This window comes from Notechis scutatus, chromosome 2 (genome assembly GCF_049901735.1).
Source record: "Notechis scutatus isolate UNSWTSFEM ecotype Mainland chromosome 2, rNotScu1.2, whole genome shotgun sequence".
NCBI classification, from domain to species: Eukaryota; Metazoa; Chordata; class Lepidosauria; order Squamata; family Elapidae; genus Notechis; species Notechis scutatus.
In genome coordinates this window covers 200,816,927-200,833,057 of record NC_142010.1, presented here as the reverse complement: position 1 = coordinate 200,833,057, position 16,131 = coordinate 200,816,927, and the positions used below count along the sequence as shown (strand labels likewise).

General features: G+C 39.1%; 2 protein-coding genes across 2 annotated transcripts in view; one reads left to right on the top strand and one right to left on the bottom strand.

Moving 5' to 3' along the window:
* LOC148132471 (cytochrome P450 1A1-like) overlaps positions 1 to 1,641 on the bottom strand; it is a 30,015-nt gene extending 28,374 nt beyond the window's left edge. The window contains exon 1 of the transcript XR_015748041.1: positions 1,228 to 1,641. The gene's annotated coding sequence lies outside the window, so the exon portion shown is untranslated. The remainder of the gene's footprint in view (positions 1 to 1,227) is intronic.
* Positions 1,642 to 3,054: 1,413 nt separating this feature from the next.
* The window catches only part of ALDH1A1 (aldehyde dehydrogenase 1 family member A1), an 88,268-nt gene continuing 75,191 nt past the window's right edge, over positions 3,055 to 16,131 (top strand). Inside the window, exon 1 of the mRNA XM_087957815.1 lies at positions 3,055 to 3,082. The gene's annotated coding sequence lies outside the window, so the exon portion shown is untranslated. The remainder of the gene's footprint in view (positions 3,083 to 16,131) is intronic.

Below are 16,131 nucleotides of genomic sequence, written 5' to 3'. Positions count from 1 at the left end.
GACTATGAAGATGTGCATATAAAGGCATTACAAGAACGAACCGCTTGCACAAATAGCATACTTCAAAAGTTTAGATGTTTGTGTCTCTAAAACTAGAACTATTTATTGGCATCATTCCTTTCCTCTGATACAAAATTCCTGAAAGACATTTTTGGCTTTTTTCCTGGGAAACTGGGGAAGGATTAGGAGTGATTTTCAGGCAGAAGGATTCTGGACAACGTCCTGCATGCAAAAAAAAACTTCACAACATAAACAATCTTTTAAATGTTGTGCGAATATGAAAGAATGGAAAGAAAGTTGGTCATTTTCATAAACAGTCTTTATGTTAAATTTTGAGGGAGGGAAGGTTTGAAAGTGAAACAAATACATTATTTTCAAATGACTTTGCATTAGCTTTGTGCTACCAACATTTGCAAGATTAAATTCAAGAGAGAAAAAGGTGCATTTTTAAGCATGACTTGGACAATTGCCATTACAAACGTCTCTGGTGCCAGCCTGGCTGAGATTGCACATGAGAACGGGACAGGAATTTTGCTTTCCTTCCAATGTTTTTTATTGTTGCAAAACCAAACTTCATTATTTTTATTACTATTTATATGCAGGCACAACATATGTCTAAGAACTAAAGAGGCTACTTGGATAAGTTTGATTTTAAACCAAAGAGAAAAGAAATCCAGTTACTCAACTTCCAATTATCTTTAAGTTCAATATATTTTCCCAAATACGATTTTAAAATTAAAACAGTATTAGGACCCAGAATGCGTGTAGCTTGTCCTCATTCAGAAGTCTCTCTCTCGCCTGTCCTGCCCCTTCACAGGTTCCTGCTCGCTCGCTCTTTCTCAGGTAATAAAAAGAAAACTCCTTCTGCATCTGAGAGACGAATCAACCCGCAAATGAAGCCCAACTCTCCCCTCTGCCAAAAACTGGACGTTTGAAGCTTGGAAGAAGGGAGATTGGCGCGCCTGCAAAGGGAGATCTGGGCAACCTGCAAAGCTGAAGGCTTGAAAGAAATCTCCTTTTCCTGTCCAAAGCTCTTTTGATCGGATTTATCGAAAGAAATCCTTCTCCGTCCCCATTTTTATTGCCTTTCCTACCGACAGGCGGTTCAGCCCGGGGTCAAAAGCCTGGCGGGACACCGAGCAGAAGCGCCCGGCCAGGAAAACCCCCACGCGGCCACCGAGGAGCCTCGAGCTCGCCCTGCCCGAGGACTCCATTTCCCCAACTCACGTGTCTCAAGATGCAGCGGGGCAGTTGCGAACGCTGCCGCTCTCGGGGTGGCGCGATCGCCCCGCTTCTTTTGCGCTGGCGAAGGCTCAGCGGTCCTTGCGCGACGCTTCCCGCGTGGGACTTTGCTGGCGCCGCCGCAGAACGACCCGCCGGCGTGAATCTCGGCGCCCCGTCGAATGTCGCCTTGCCCCCAAATCCCCGTTAGCGTGGTTGCTGGGTGGACCCAGCCCGACTCGGCAAAAGTCCATCCTTGTGTGACAGCCGAAGAGATGAGGCTGGAATTGGTTGCCGGGGTGGGCGATCGTACTCTTGAGCATGGGAAGAGGGATTTATTTCTCTGTGGGTGATGGCTAGGTCTGGTAATCCAAGAAACATCCTGAAATGACGTGCGGATGTCGAGGAAAGAATGCGAGGGTCCCGGAGTCGTCGTCCTTCCCCCCAATTTTCTGTTTCATGGTCATAAAAAAAATATTATGCCATCCCAGGATGTCCTTCTGCAAGAAAAAATAACAATGATAGCCCAGTTCGTGCCACTAACGAAGCAAATTCTTGAATTAATCACAGAGTTTAAAGTTTAAAACAAAGAAAGTCTAGTTGCCTTTTGAAGAGCAGCTTTGAGACAACCATGACCTGAGAATCTCTAGACTTGAAAAAAAAAAAAGACAGTGCATCACAACTCCCATCCTTCCAGCAACAAATATAAATAGATGGGCAATACAGAACGGAGTCTAGAATATTTTATGACCAAAAAAGCGTGAAGACTAGTTTCCAAGAAAATTGCTTCCCCTCTTTTGTCAAATCTTTGCAGGTTAGAGGTTTTTCTGCTCTCCCATGACTTCCAGATCCTTCAAATGTTTTTTTGAAGGCTTCTGGTCTTCTCCATGGAGAACCAGGATCAAAAATGTCAGTCTCCCTCTGACTAGCTGTAACCCTGCAGTAACAAAAAAAAAAAATCTTTTTTGTTCATTCCACATTAAAGGAAATTCAAATTACTTGTGCGCAGACACATTATATGCACATCTTTTACTTCACACGACATTAATTTGTTGGGCTGGCAGTAAAAGGGGGGGGGGAAACACCCTTATGCGGGAGGAAATGAAAAAATTGTCAAAGCATCTTTCCCCTTGAAACACTTGCTAGCCCAGCTGTGATCTGGGAAGCAGAGTAGCGAGAATTTAGTAAGACAGATGTTAACGGGCTGGTTATAACCAGCCTGGTTATAACTATGCTATAACGAGGGGAGGAGGAGGAGGAAGAACCAAATCCAGCCTGAACAGCTGGCTGATTGTGCAACAGACTATAATAATAATGATGATCAGGCTTCATACCCATGTTTGGAAGGCCTAACTGGGGAGAAGGCTGGAAAAGATGGAAGGAAAAAGAAGATGACTAGCAGCAAAATGGATTGAATCACATTGGTGATGAGTGCAAGACCTCTGTTGTGGCCCCGATTCCCAAGCCTATGCTGTCAGAGGAAGAAGACCTGGAAGATGAGGAGGAGGAACTGGGAATGCCTTCCTCTCCAGGACCTTCCTCACTGATAATGCCTCAGGTTCCATCAGACAACCAAGAGGAACAGCCTGAGATTAATCAGGAGGAAGGCATATCGGAGCAGCCCCTGACAGGGAGTAAAGAGGAAGAATGTTGGCTTGATCCTAAGCAGTGTCGTAGGGAGAAACGTGAGCAACAACGTAGGAGGCATGGGAGGGTCAGAGAGTGAGCTGAGTCATTGAGCCACACCCCACAGGGGATAAAAGTGGGTGTGTTTTCGGCTGGAACTTTGCACGGGACAAGGTTTAATCTTACTTCAGATTTTCTTCGTGAATGATTTTTGTGGACTGCCTTGTAATTTTCTGTGAGTAGATTTTTATTTGTTATCAGTTCGGACTTGGCAGGCAGAGGGTGTTGGAATGCCAAGGATGTTATCAGTTCCAAAGAATTAACTCTGTGAAGTCCGAGCCAGCTTGCCTGCCTGTGTTTGTGTGAGTTTGTATTCTTTCATCTTTTGGGAAAGAAGAAAAGTGAGACAGAACAACCTCATAGGCCATGTTAGGGCACATCATCATGAAGAACATCTATCTCTGTGGTTGCTAAGAATTGATAGCAGCTAAACAGCACATACCCAATGAAATGAATCAATAAACAACCAAAAAGTATTTTGAATGGAGTGCTGAACTTGTGAAGATTTGCACAGTCAAGATAGCAATAGTAATAGCACTTACTCTTCCTAGTGCTTTACAGCAGAGTCAGCATACAATTCTGGCTGCTGTTAATACATGTATAATTAAATATGTTTTTACTGTAACCTTCAGGTGCCATTCCTAATAACAATATTTCAGGTTTCAAATCCATGTGTTGTTTTATCTTTTTTTTCCCAACCATGTGTATATTTTTGTTTTAGCTTTTAGTATCTTTTAGCTTCTATACAAGACTACCACATATAGTTCCAGATATCTGGTGGCACTTCCAGCATGGGTTAGGATTAGAGTTAGGGTTAGGGTTACAATTAGAGTTAGGGTTAGGGTTAGGGTCAGTGGTGGGATTCAATTTTTTTTTACTACCGGTTCTATGGGCATGGCTTGGTGGGCATGGCAGGGGAAGGATACTGTAAAATCTCCAGTCAGAGGTGGTATTTGCCTGTTCTCCAAACTCAAAATTTCCGCTACCAGTTCTCCAAAAACTAGTCAGAACCTGCTGAATACCACTTCTGGTTAAGGTTAGGGTTAGGGTTAGCCTAAGGCTATTCCCACTGCCCTGTTAAACTCCTAGCCTTGGATTTTAACCTGATTTATTTTTACCTGTAAGTTTTTTCTCGTGTTTAATCCTGTTTTAAGCTGTGCTTTGATTCATGCATGTGTGGCTTTATTATGTTGTTGTAAACTGCCCAGAATCAATTAGGAAATTAATAAATAAAGTAGAACAAATAAATAAAATGAAATACCAGCTAGACGACAGAGCCACACTTTCAATATGATGACCTACATCAGCCTTTCCAAACTTTATCAAGGTGTTGGGCCAGAGTTCTTATCTAAGCAATTAAGAGTTTGGGAGATTAATGATCGAAACACAACTGGCTATGTAATGGCTTACATAGGCACAGATGGATTGCTGGCATTACTTTGTTCTGCTCCGTCTAGAAAGATAAATCAACAGCTGTCTTGTCTAACCAAAGTCCAAAAAGGGTTCTAATGGGGCTCCAGTATTTCATGCAGAGCTCTCATGGCCTACATGCCCAAAGCTGACTCAGGGTCAGTATTTCTTCCTCTTCTGCCCAGACAAACTATCACCAAATACAGAATTTTCTAGAATACAGCCTAGAAAGAGGAAATCTTGATCAAAAGTAAGTGTAGGTAAGAAATGAGTGGCTGTGTGAAAAATAAAAATCAGATTCCAGGAATGATGCACAAAACAAACACATCCTTCCCATTGGGGGAAAAATGATTTTAAATCTAATTATTTCATTGTTTATTTTCAGTGAAATTGTGATATTTTATATTTTACAGAGGTTGCATCATTACTTCACCTGATAAAACAAATGAGCAATTAATTATCAAAAGTAAACAATCTATTTCTTGTTTAATCCTATTGATACATATTTTACTAGAGAATATTTAGAATACTAGTAATTTTTATCAGATTTGCTCTGTTGTGTTTTCTTAACTTGCTTTACTACACAAAAAATCATCCCAAAATAGTCCTTTATTTTGGCCCATTTTATTATTAGAGGATAAGCACTCATTTTATAAATTATGGGACCACAGAGTTTGAAGCCCCTGACAAATTTGCCTTCGGTTTTTTGTGACTGGGACTAGTTATAGTAATTTTACATTTTAAATCACTGATATATGGCTCTACTATGCCCATGTTCACCTGTTGGTCCCAGATATTGCTGGGAACTATAAGTGAACAACATCTGGAAACCTGCAAGTCTTGCTTACAGCCCACAAAAAATTCTCAACCTGAAAGTTGTAACACTTTTTCACCACCAGGAGGTACAATTGAGATGCACTTTAGTGTTGAATAGCCTTTTTTTTCAGAATAGCAATTTTATCAGGTTTGTTTTGTTATATTTTCATTGACTTTGAAGTTAAAAAACTAGTTGCATTTTTATTCCATTTTGGGTGTTGGGGAACAATCATTTTTCCTGCCATTCTGCCTCTTTAGTTCTTTTTTTTTCTTTTGTTAGTCCATTTTTATTCTCATCTATTACCTGTGGAGTGTGGATTTCACTTATTACACACAACACTTGTCTTTAATAAAGAAATAAAGAAATAACCACCCTGTAGGATGAAATACAATGTATGGATAGTCCTCATTTAACAACCACAATTGGGACTGGCAACTCAGTTGTTTAGCGACATAGTTGTTAAGTGAGACATCACGTGACTGTGATGTATAATTTTTCTGCTGGCTTCTCCATAGACTTTGTTTGTCACACAAATGACAATCATGTGGCTGTGAGACATTCATAAATGCCTTGTGGTTGCAAAGGGTCTGAATCTCAATCACATTACCCCCTGGAATGCAATGGTCATAAGTGTGAGACTGACCTTAAAGTTACTTTTTTTCAGAGTTGTTGTAAATTTGAATGGTCTCTAAATGGGACAGTTGTTAAGCAAGGATGACCTGCATGGTTCCTGCAAATTAGGAAATGTCTAATGTGCTCCTTGCCCGTTATCTGACCCATTTTTAGTGTTTAGCTCAGTTATTTCTATATCTTTTAAGAGAAATTCCTAAATCGGTTACTTATTAGCTGAATATATATATCTTTTCATCAGATAATGTTCAAATTAGCTTGCATCAAAAATGCCATAAATAGAATAAAGTATCAGTAAAGTGCATATCAAAAATCATAACAATAAGATGGATATTATATCAATAAAAATATAAAACAACCAACCAACTAACCATAGGTTAGCAAGCTTGCCCACTTACTACAGCCAGTGACTACCGATCATAGTATATATTACAGCTGTTGCAAGACTAATATACTGAAACGTACAAGAAGGTTGCAAATCAAGCTGGTGGATTTGCCATATAGGTTAGATATATCTGGGACTCTGTTTTTCTATTTATTGTTATATTCCTCAACTGATTTATCTCTGTTTCTTCTATCAATATCTGTTCAGAAATTTACCAGCCATGATATTAGTCTCTGTTAGGATTGACTCACTCATTGATGTTTGGTCCCCATATGTATATCTCCTCTGAAATGCAGTTGTTTACGTGTTTTCTTTCTCCCAATTATTATATAGTTTTTTCTGACATTGATGTTCCTTTGGTCTATAGTTATGTTTAACTAGTTATAGCTAATAAATAAAAGAAGTAGTCAGTTAGAACATAGTCATATACCTCTAATGGGGAGCTTTTGAAAGTTATTTTCATCTTTCTTGTGAATGCAAATAAAAAATGTGTTGGCAGAAGTTAATGCTGATACTCTGAAATTAGAGTAAAACTAGAATTAGCTAGATAATAAAAAAAACAAAATCATGCTAAAACTTCTACTTGTACTGGTATTATATTTGATCATTTATGAAAGATTATCTGTTATCTACAACTGCTACAGCAATATAGTTAATGATTAAGATGCTGGGTTTGAAACAGTGAGAACCATAATGAATAAGTATACTAGATCAAATGCAAATATATACTTAGGGAAATCTGCTTAGAACAATGCTTGATTGTGCCATATTCAAGATTTTGAGGTGCTTATCCATCTGTCTAGAATGTTGGTACTCACTTTCTGTGAGGCAATATCTGAGGTGTCAAATGAGTTAAACACTTTTTACTGCTTAATCATTGGTTTAATTTACCAATGTTAGTTTGCTCATTTATCAATAGCAATTTATTCATGACCAATTCCACATGGAGAAACCACCAGTTATTTATCCCTGCTAGAAAACGGGTGGGTGTTGTTTTTTTCTGGCTTCAATTCAGCCTTTTCAAAAAAAATCTTATTTTAAGAGAAAATATGCCAGTTCTAAAGATAGTATGCCTTTTAGAGTTTTCTGGCTATTAGAGGAATCAGGAATTCTGAATGCAGTGGGTCCAAAGTGTCATTTGTCAAGTCAAAAAGTTCCTTGTTTTTGTTTTGTAAGATGGCAGAACTATAAATAGTGATTTAAAGCACATCAATGTCATGTTTAATTCCTATTCCTAAATTTTAAGAAAATGTAAAAGAAATCAAGTAAGTATTGGGTCTGGTTAGCACTGAGGGAAGTTTTCTCTGCCCATATTCACCATTAGCAGGCCCTATGTTTAGGGCTCAGGACCCTTCGAAAACAGATGGGAAAGTGTAACAAGAAAATAAAAATATGCACAAGAAACTCACCATAAAAAGTGGAAGCAATACCAACACCCTTATCACACATCAAATGAGGGGAAAACAAAAATATACCACCAGAAATATTTTATATTTTTAACTGTCACGTTAATATCCCTTTCAATCTGCTCTTCTTGGAGTTCAATGGAAATGTTACTAATGATATTGATGGAGCTCTCAATATCTGATGAATACAGCCCCAGCCAGCACTGTCAATGTACTTCCAGCTCTATTTCATTAACATCTGGAAGCACACAGACATTCTCCACCTCTGGCCGTAATATTTTTAAAAACATACCAGGGGAAATAATGTGTCACAATACAGAGCATGCTGCCTTATCTAAAAATAAACTAAAAAACAAAAAACAAAGAAAGCTTGGGTTTGAAGGTGCCCTTCTGTTATTGTTATTTATATAAAAGGGGAAAAAAGGAAAAATAATTAGAAAATAAAAAATATAAAAAGGGGTGTGTATGTGTCTGTGTATGAGAGAGAGAATCAATAATTCGTGAGATCGGATCACAAATATATAACATGTTTCAGAACACTTTTGGCCATTCAGAAGATTGTCCAGTGAATGTAGAGATAAAACCAGAAAGTTTTCTCTTGGGTTTAATGAAAAAAAACTTGAATTTTTTTTGGGGGAACTTTGATGTTATAAATATTGATGGTTTATGCATAAAAAATGGAAGGACACTTTAATCCCCACAATGGATAAATGGTTGCAAAAGCTGATGGACTTAGAAGAGAGGCTAAACTGACTGCTTTGAAAAATCACTAGTGCTTTTGTTTCTACTTGAAAACAGCTTCTGGACTTTGTGCTTGAGGTGGAAAAAAATGAAACTTTGATTTTGGGTTTTACTGATTAGATAGACCTGTTTTAGAAATGGCTAGTTTATACTATTATGTAAAAGTAAAAAGTTGAAGTTCGATGTTACGTTTTCTTCTACTGCACCAAAGGAAGTCACACATCAATGCCTTTTTTTCTTTTCTCCTTCTTCTTTACACTTTTCTCTTCCCTTTTTCCTCCTAACATTTCCTATTAGTTTTGCTTTTGTATGTTTGTATTTTATATTATAAACTAATAAAAAGGCAAAGATGAATAAAAAATGCATACATACATACATACACACATACATACATACATACATACATACATACATACATACATACAAACAAATATATAACATGTTTCTGGCCAACCAACACTCTGATTCACACCAAAACTAGAGAACCGGGGGAATAGATTTTCTGTAGTGTTAGATGCATTTCTATAATTTCTTTCTAACTTCTATAATCTCTTTATAAGCTCTTTCTTAGCTAGGAACCAAATTAGAGATACCGTATTTGCCGGCGTATAAGATGACTTTTTTGCCCTGAAAAACATGCCTCCAATTGGGGCGGTCGTCTTATATGCCGGGTCGTCTTATACGCCGGCAAATAGTAATTGGGAAGCACTGCGGCTGCCCGCGGCTGAGGCACTTTGCGCACCGTGGAAAGCGAATCCCGTGAAGCCGAAAGGAGCAGCCAGCCTTCTCCCAGCTCCCAAGGAAGCGAGGCTCGCACCGCCAGAGCTCCGCTGAGGTATCCGGCTGGGGCTGTCAGGAGTTGTTACCGCTGGCGCGGCTCCGCGCAGCTCCAGTCCCACGTTGCCTCGGGAAGGGAAAGGCAAAACCAGGAGCCGCTGCTGCCATTGCAAAGCGCCGCCGCGCTCTTCCTTTTTGCCTTTCCTTCCCGAGGCAACGCGGACTGGAGCTGCGCGAGCCGCGCCAGCAGTAACAACTCCCTGACAGCCCCAGCCGGATACCTCAGCGGAGCCCGGGCGGTGCGAGCCTCTTCCTTGGGAGCTGGGAGAAGGCTGGCTGCTCCTTTCGGCTTCACGGGATCTGCTTCCACGGTGCACAAAAGTGCCTCAAAAAAAAAAAAAAGTGCAAAAGTGGAAGGCGTGCGGAAGAGGGGGCGAGTATATAACAAACTATATTTTGAGTGGAAATGTTGGGGGGTCGTCTTATACGCCGGGTCGTCTTATACGCCGGCATATACGGTACCTTGTTCTCTGCCACAGTATGGATTACAAAGACTGAGTGTTTGGAAGAAACCATGGATAAAGTCAAGATTTCCGCAGATAAGGTCAGAAGGGATGACACAAAAAATGTACGTTATCTTGATTGATTTCTTTGAAATAATAATAAGCTGCCAATTTTAAAGGGGTTGATGATTTCAGCATTACATTTAATCGTACAACTATCTAAAGTAAATCCCACTGCATTAAATAAATAGTTGATGCAATATGGAATTTTAGGTTCAGAGAGAAAGAAGATTTCCTGATTTCAATGGACAAAAGTTTGATTTATTTAAATTTAGTGTCCAAACTAACCTTCAGATTGTGCCTAGAAATCATAAAACCATTCAGTGGTATAATTCCACTGGGAATGCCATAAAATACCCTGCTCAAAAAAATAAAGGGAACACTTAAACAACACAATGTAACTCCAAGGCAATCACACTTCTGTGAAATCAAACTGTCCACTTAGGTAGCAACACTGATTTTTTTTAAAAAAAAACACCACAGTTTTATTGTTTTTAAGACAAACTTAGACAAACACAACATAAAAACATCAGGCCATCTTCCAGATGTATATATACATACAGTGTGTCGGTTGGTTTACAAATTGTTTTGTGCTTCCACTTCATAGTCTTCACTTACAATTATATTGTATATGTTCTCGTATTGTCAATCAAATATTCCTAAATGCATTAATATCATTGTTAATCAATCATTTAACTATCCTATTATTCATTCATGTTTTACAAGATAATCCATATTTTACTTAATTTGTTTTATGACAGTTCATATTATCATCTCAAATCTATTCTATAATCATTTTGTAGATATAATAAAAAACCATCTTTATATATTCATTATGTTCTAAAAATCTACATATTTCATTACCATGTTTTATTGTCTAACCATTGATAGAATGGATCCCAAATTTTATAAAATTGTTTATCTTCTTGTTCTCTAATTTCAAATGTCAATCTACCCATTTCAGCACATTCCAATATTTTCTTAATGATTTCCTCCTGTGTTGGTATTTTCTCATTTTTCCAGTTTTTAGCAAATACGATTCTAGCCGCTATTAATACATTTTACAAGCAAATATTACAATTCTTTACTGTATATTTCAGGTAAAATTCCCAATAAAAATATCTCTGGCTTCAAGTCTATGTGCTTTTTTGTCATTTTTTCCAACCATGTGTGGATTTTAGTCCAATATTTTTTGGCATCAGCACGTGTCCACCACATATGGTAATATGAGCTAGGTATCTGATGACATTTCCAACATTTTTCAGATTTGTTCTTGAACATTCTTGCTATTCTTGTTGGGGGGAAATGCCACCTGTAAAACATCTTATACCAATTTTCTTTATATGCTGTTGACATTGTCATTTTATAATTTTGAGACCACAATTTTTGCCATTTCTCTAGATCAATCCCATATCCAAAATTCTTCCCCCAAGCAATCATTGTTTCTTTGACTTGTTCTTCTAATTTAATTTCTAATAAATATCCATACAATTTTTAATCACCTTTTCATCAGTACCTGTCAAAATCTTATCTAAATCAGTCAATTTATCATAGAAACCTTCTGTTTTAGAATCTTTATCATACCTAGAATGTATTTGCACATATGAAAACCAATTCATCTTTATACCTTGTTCCTCTAGATTTTGCATAGATTTAAGTTCACCCTTTTCATTCAATATTTCACCATATTGTTTGTTCCTTTTTGTATATAACTGTTTGTTCCTTTTTGTATATGATAGGATAAGAAAATGTTTCAATAGTTGATAGCCAGACTGGAATTTTCGAATAACATTGCCTTTTAGCCTTCTCCCAGTTTAACCACAGAGACTCCCGTATATAATGTCTTCTAAAATACCCCTGTGTTTTAGTTCCTTTATACCATAAAAAAGCATGTTACCCCAACAACAGATCATGTCCTTCTAATGTCAACAATCTAGCATTTCTTAATCCATTCCTTAACCCACATCAAATTTGTAGCTTGGCAGTACAACTCCCAATTGGGCAAACCAAATCCTCCTCTTATTTTTGCATCTTGCAAAAGTTTTAATTTTATTCTCACTTTCTTACCTTGCCATATATATTTCAACACAATTTTATTTAAATCTTCAAAATAATCTTTTCCAAGCCTAATTGGAATTGTTTGGAACAAATATAAAATTCTGGGTAATATATTCATCTTGATTGTTGATATTCTTCCTATTAATGACAGTTGTAAATTTTCCCATTTTGCCAAATCTAGCACTATCTGCTGCTTGAGTTTAATATAGTTATTCTCTTTGAATGTGCTACATCTTGCTGCCAAGTGTATCCCCAAGTACTTGATCTTATTTGTGACCTGGATTTTCAAAACATACGCCAATTCTTCCTTTTGTCTTAATAACATATTCTTTTTCAAAATCTTTGTTTTGTCTTTATTTTCAAACCAGCCACCTTCCCATATACCTCTATCTTTTCTATCAATTTTAATGCTATTTCTAGTGGCTCTTCTAAAATGAAAAGCAGATTATCTGCGAATGCTTGCAATTTAAATTCTTCCTTTTTAATTTTCATCCCTTTTATATCCTTTTCTTCTCTAATATTTCTGTTTGGCACTTCCAAGGTTAACACAAACAACAAAGGTGACAGTGGGCACCCTTGTCTTGATCCTTTTCTTATATCAATAGAGTCTGTCAAATCTCCCCCTATCCTTTGCCATTTGCTTATGATATATAGCTTCTATTGCTTGGATAAATTTTTTACCAAAGCCCATCTGTTCCAGCTATAATAACATAAATCGCCAATTCACATTGTCAAATGCCTTCTGTGCATCTAAGAATATCAAAGCCATTTGTTTTTCAGGGTATGCCTCGTAGTATTCCAAAGTGTCCAAGATTACTCTCATATTGTCTTTAATTTGTCTCTTTGGCAGAAATCCATTTTGATCAGGGTGAATAAAATTATTTAGGTATTTTTTGTCTTTCTGCCAATATTGAAGCAAAAATTTTATAATCTGCGTTTAGTAGGGAAATAGGTCTATAGTTCTTGATTTGTAATGGGTCGGCGTCCTCTTTTGGGACAAGTGTAATATAAGCTTCTGACCATGATTTAAGTATCTTCTTCTTTAACATAACTTCATTCATAACTTCTAGCAATGGAAGATTCAACGATTCTTGTAGTGTTTTGTAAAATTCCACCAGAAGTCCATCTGGGCCTGGTGCTTTTCCATTTTTTTGCTTCTTAAGTGCTTCAGTTAAGTCCATCATCGTTATGTTGCTTTCTAACATTATTTCAATCTCTTTAGGTATCTGAGGTAGATTAGCATTCTGTAAGTACTGTTTGACTCTTTCATCATCAATATTCTCTTGTGTGTATAGTTTCCCATAATAATCTCATATAATTTTCTTCTTCTCTTTACTTCCATAACAAACTTGGCCTTGATCATCTATTAGTTGCAATATTTTCCTTGATTCTTTCTCCTTTCTCAGTTTATATGCTAACCATCTGCCTGGTTTATTTTCATCTTCAAAATAGTTCTGTTTTGCACCTCGGATTTTCTGTGCTAAGTCTTCTTTTTCCATTAATCCCATTTTATGTTTAATTATATCCATTTTTAACTTAAATGTCCTTTTTCTGTGGCATTTTCTGTAACTGTTTTTCAAGTCTTTTATACTCATCCTCTAAGGCCTTAGAGGCTAATCTTTTCATAGTATTTCTTTTCCTTGTATAGTCTATTATCAAGCCTCTAACACAGGGGTGGGCAAACTACGGCCCGCGGGACACATCCGGCCCGTTGGTCATTTTAATACAGCCCGCCTCTGAAAAAAAATATTCCCCTCTGAAAAAAATTGGGGCCGGCCAAAGAGACCCGCGCCACAAAAATGCACACACAACATGGAGCTGGGCAGCTGCTTCCCTGCTAGCGGGCCAAGGCCACCGCCGGGAACACCCACTGCTTTCCCAAGCCAGGGCTGGGCGGTGGCGTATTGCCCTGCACCGCGTGGCCCCGCCTGGCAGCGTGCTTCTCAGCTGGTCTCCTCCTCCTCGGCCATACAGAACAAACAGGCAGAGAAGGAGGAGACCAGCCGGCTGGTTGGGGAAGCTTTCTGCGCCGAAAGAGGCAGCTACTAATCTCCGGCTTTGCTCCGCTTCTCCAATGGTCCGGCACCACCCTGTTCTTCTTGTGCTGCGAAGAGGCGCTAATGATCTCGGCTCGCTCTGCTTCTCCAACATCTGGCGCCACCCTGTTCTGTGTCAGGCCCAGCAAGTCCGAGCAGCCGGCGCACAGAACAGGGCGGTGCCGGATGTTGGAGAAGCAGAGCGGAGCCGAGATCATTAGCCGCCTCTTCGCAGCACTAGAAGCCTCCCCAACTGACCAGGTGCTCTCCTCCTTCTCTGCCTCCTTCTCTGCCTCTCCCCTCTTGCTCCTCACAGTTGCCCTGAACTGGTGCGGTTCTTTACTTGGGCAGCCAGGCGCCCGCAGCAGCGCCCGCAGCAGCAACAGGCAGTTCTGCCCGGGCTCTGCTCAGGTGTTCGGCTGGGGCTGTCAGGAGTTGCTACCGCCGGCGCAGCTCTGCGCGGCTCCAGTCCCGTGCCTTGGGAAGGGAAAGGCAAAACCAGGAGCCGCTGAGCCTGAACCTCCGGTGCCGCTGCTGTCGTTGCAAAGCACCGCCGCGGCTCTTCCTTTTGCCTTTCCCTTCCCGAGGCAACGTGGGACTGAAGCCGCATGGAGCCGTGCCAGCAGTAGCAACTCCTGACTCAGGGGCCTCCGAGGGGAGGGGAAGGAGGAGGAGAAGGGGGGAAGGGGCGATTTATTTATTTTATTTATTTTTATTTATTTATTTGATTTGCCAATTGTTTACAAGATAATAAGTATAAGTGTATACATAGTTGTGAATACATGAAATGGGTACATATAAGAAAAATAAAAGAATAAGAGAAACAATAGGACAGGACGGTAGGCACGTTGGTGCGCTTATGCACGCCCCTACAGATCTCTTAGGAAAGGGGTGAGGTCAATAGTAGACAGTCTAAGTTAAAGTTTTTGGGGTTTGGGGAAGAGACTACAGAGTCGGGTAGAGTATTCCAGACATTGACCACTCTATTACTGAAGTCGTATTTCCTGCAATCAAGTTTGGTGCGGTTTACTTTGAGTTTGTATCTATTGTGTGCTCTTGTGTTGTTATGGTTGAAGCTGAAGTATTCATTGACAGGTAGGACATTGCAATGTATGATTTTATATACCATGCTTAAGTCAGACCGAAGGCGGCGTAATTCAAGGTTTTCTAGTTCTAGAATTTCAAGTCTGGTGGCATAAGGTATTCTACAACGAGTAGAAGAGTGGAGAACTCTTCTTGTGAAATATTTCTGGACTTTCTCAATTGTGCTAATATCAGATACGTAATGAGGGTTCCAGACTGATGAACTGTATTCGAGTATTGGTCTAGCAAATGTTTTGTATGCTCTGGTTAGTAGTGTGATATTACCAGAGAAAAAGCTACGTAGGATTAGGTTAACAACTCTTAATGCCTTTTTGGCTATGTAGTTGCAGTGGGCTCTAGCACTTAGATCATTAGAGGTGAGTATTCCAAGGTCCTTTACAGAGCTTGGGTCATCAACAAGATCTTGACTATTCAGCTTGTATTTTATTTTCTGATTTTTTTTTGCCAATATTTAAGACAGAGCATTTATTTGTTGAGATTTGAAGTTGCCATTTGTTTGACCATTCAGATACATAGTCAAGATCTTTTGTAGGGTAGCAGTATTGTCTGTGGTATTGAACAGCTTTACATCATCAGCGAAGAGAACGCAATTGCTCTTAATATGATCACAGAGGTCGTTTATGTAGAGTATGAAGAGAGTTGGTCCTAGAACACTGCCCTGGGGACACCACTATTGACAGGTACTGGATTTGATAGGACGCTCCCGATTTTGACCATTTGTTGTCTGTTTGACAGGAATGCTTCTATCCAGTTATTCAGTTGTCCAGAGATACCATAGGATTTTATTTTTAGGAGTAGTTTGTCATGTACCACTGAATCAAAGGCTTTACAGAAGTCTATGTAGATTGCGTCTATTGCTTTGCCCTGGTCGAGTTGTGTCGTCCATATGTTTTTGCAGTGTAAGAGTTGCAGATTACAGGATAGTTTTTTCTGAAACCAAATTGTTTATTGGAGAGTAGGTTGTTTGTCTCTAAGTGGAGGATGACGAATTGGTTAATAATTGATTCCATGACTTTACAGGTGATGCAGCATAAGGAGATTGGCCTGTAATTTTCAACTAGGCTTGGGTTTCCCTTTTTGAAGATGGGGATGACTGTGGCTTGTGACCATAGGTTAGGCAAGGAGCTGGTCCTGAAAGATTTTTCAAAGACTATGCTTAGAGGTTTGGCTATGGCAGTGGATAGCTTTCTTAAGAAGTAGGCACATATTCCATCCGGTCCAATAGATAGAGATGGTTTTAGATTGCGTAGTGATTTTTCGACATTGTCTTCTGTGAAATCGATATGTATTAGATCAT